Below are 2,545 nucleotides of genomic sequence, written 5' to 3'. Positions count from 1 at the left end.
CACATCCACTTTACAAGACATTCTTTATTCTGTGATTAGGTCCTTTCTACTTTTCAGTATGAAAATATTTTTATTTGATTACATAATGATGATAAGAAATACTAGGGTTTGTTTCCTGTATTATTTGTTTGTTGCTCAGTGTTTATACTTGGCAAAATAAAATACCTTCTGTTAGTTTCTGGGAATTTTATTAGTTTGTGAAAGACAAAGGTTAGAAACCACTGGTGTGTTGGTTATGAGCACTGTAGGCCCTAGAGATAGCTCCAAACCCAACTCCACCACCAGTATCTGGAGAAAATTTATTTACCCTTTCTGGACCTCAGTTTCCTCATTGATTTCATAGGGCTTGGCAGATAATTAAATGAGGTATTGCATAGAAAGTGTTTCTTTCACCCAGGATCTGGAATCTAATTCCAGCTCAATAAACTTTTGTTATTATTGGCTTTGTATTATTATTGCTATTATTACTCTTAATACATTGGTCCAAATCATGGCAGAAAAGAAACTATTAAAACTTTCCTCACCACTTTGAGTGGGTATCACAGAATATGACATCACCTACTCTGAGGACACAGTGTGAGTTCCTGGATTAGACACTGATATGAGAATCAAGCAGCTTAGGGGAGCCTGGTGGCTCAGTCGGTTAAGCATCTGACTTCAACTTAGGTAATGATCTCATAGTTCGTGGGTTTGAGGCCCCTGTCAGGCTGTGTGCTGACAGCTCAGAGCCTGGAACCTGCTTTGGATTCTAGGTCTCCCTCTTCTCTCTGCCCCTCCCCCGCTCACACTCTCTCTCTCTCTCTCTCTCTCTCTCTCTCTCTCTTTCTCAAAAAGTAAATAAATAAATAAACATTTAAAAATTAAAAAAAAAAAAGAATCAAGCAGCTTAGATACCAACCTGGCCCTCTTCCTAACTTCCAGTGAAACTACTGTATCACTTCTAATCTGCAAAAATGAAGGGTGGGAAGAAACCTACTCTAGCTATAAGAACCATCTCCAAAACAGTCCTAAGCTCTCTGTATCTCTTCAGGAAAGGAGAATGGGTGGGAATAGCATGATTCAAACATGTTTGCTTCCTAGCCACTTTTTTGGGGGGTGAAATTTACATAACATAAAATTAGCCATTTTAAAGGGTATCGTTCAGTAGGATTTAATACATTCATAATGTTAAGCAACCACCACCTCTATCTACTTCCAAAACATTTTCATCATCCCAAAAGAAAACCTCATGCTCATTAACTAGTCAATCCCCCTTGCTCCCCCCACTATTCCTGGCACCTGTCTCTATGGACTTACCTATGGTGGATATTTCACATAAATGGAATCATACACTACGTAACCCTTTGTGTCTCATTTCTTTCACTTGGTATGTGTTGGAGGTGCACCTATGTTGTAGCTGATATCAGTACCTAATTCTTTGTCATGGCTAGGTAATATTCCATTGTATGCATATACTGCAATTTGTCATTCCTTTCATCCATTATGGACATCTGGGTTGTCATAGCCACTTCTTATCACTCATTATTATTAATGATTTCCACTGTGATTATCCTTTTTTGTTTTTAACTTGCCTCTCTTATTTTTGCAATAATATATATCTCAGACTATGCATCAGTTGATGTGAAAGGACCCATATTCCAGTACGGCCATATTTCAAAAGATAGTTTTGGGTTCAACAGCATCCTCCCTACCTCCAATCATCTTCTTTTCTCCAAGAGTGGTGCCATTTAAGATGTGTGCTCTAAAAACAGTGCAGATGTGCAAGAGAATATACTGACTTCATAATTTGCGGTGACCAATATATATAAACAAACAAGCAAATATGTTCCAGAGAAGGGGGAAAAGAAACCCCAGGTAGCTCCAGGGGTACTCTGGAAGGCAGATGATGTGGTCTGTCACATCAAGAGAGAACATCTGTCCAGTCAGTAAGACGGCAGAAGTGGTCCATCTTTATGGCCCTAGGCCCCTACCTGGAGTGAGCTATCCTGAAAGAGTTCTACCCTGGGTGTCAAAGGGCCTTCTATCTCCTCCTTTATTTCTGTCCACTTAGTCCTCTCATCACAGACCAATAGCATGAGGACCTTTTTCCTAATTGGAGAACCATCTCTCAGGAGGATTATGAAGAACATGGTTCCACACCAGAGACCATGAGGCCGACTGAGCTGACTGTGTGATTCGGAAGTACACTAGGTCCATGACCTCTCATATGGGTTATCCAAATGTAAGAATATCCCTATCACTTGTTCCGTGGTGCTTTTTCCTTCCCATTTAGATTCTGCTGCTTCACATGATGAATCCTGTCTCTAAAACTGCCTCACCCAAAACGTTGTGTCTACACCCCACGGAGGGAAATGGAGATCTGGCAATGATCCAGTTCATTTGATCAACATAGCTGGCGGAACCAGATAATTTAAGCTCCAAATTTCCCCATTAATCAAAATAGTCTGATGACGGATACATCTGCTTTTACTTTGGGTTGTATAGACACAGTCTAATTGTGCATTTCCTAAAAACAGAATTGTATCATCTGTAACATTCATAGAGC

The sequence above is a fragment of the Lynx rufus genome, unplaced genomic scaffold (assembly GCF_022079265.1).
Source record: "Lynx rufus isolate CCGP_SWC_20201006 ecotype Redwood Valley unplaced genomic scaffold, mLynRuf1.p SCAF_4, whole genome shotgun sequence".
NCBI lineage: Eukaryota > Metazoa > Chordata > Mammalia > Carnivora > Felidae > Lynx > Lynx rufus.
Note: the sequence above shows the minus strand (reverse complement) of the source record.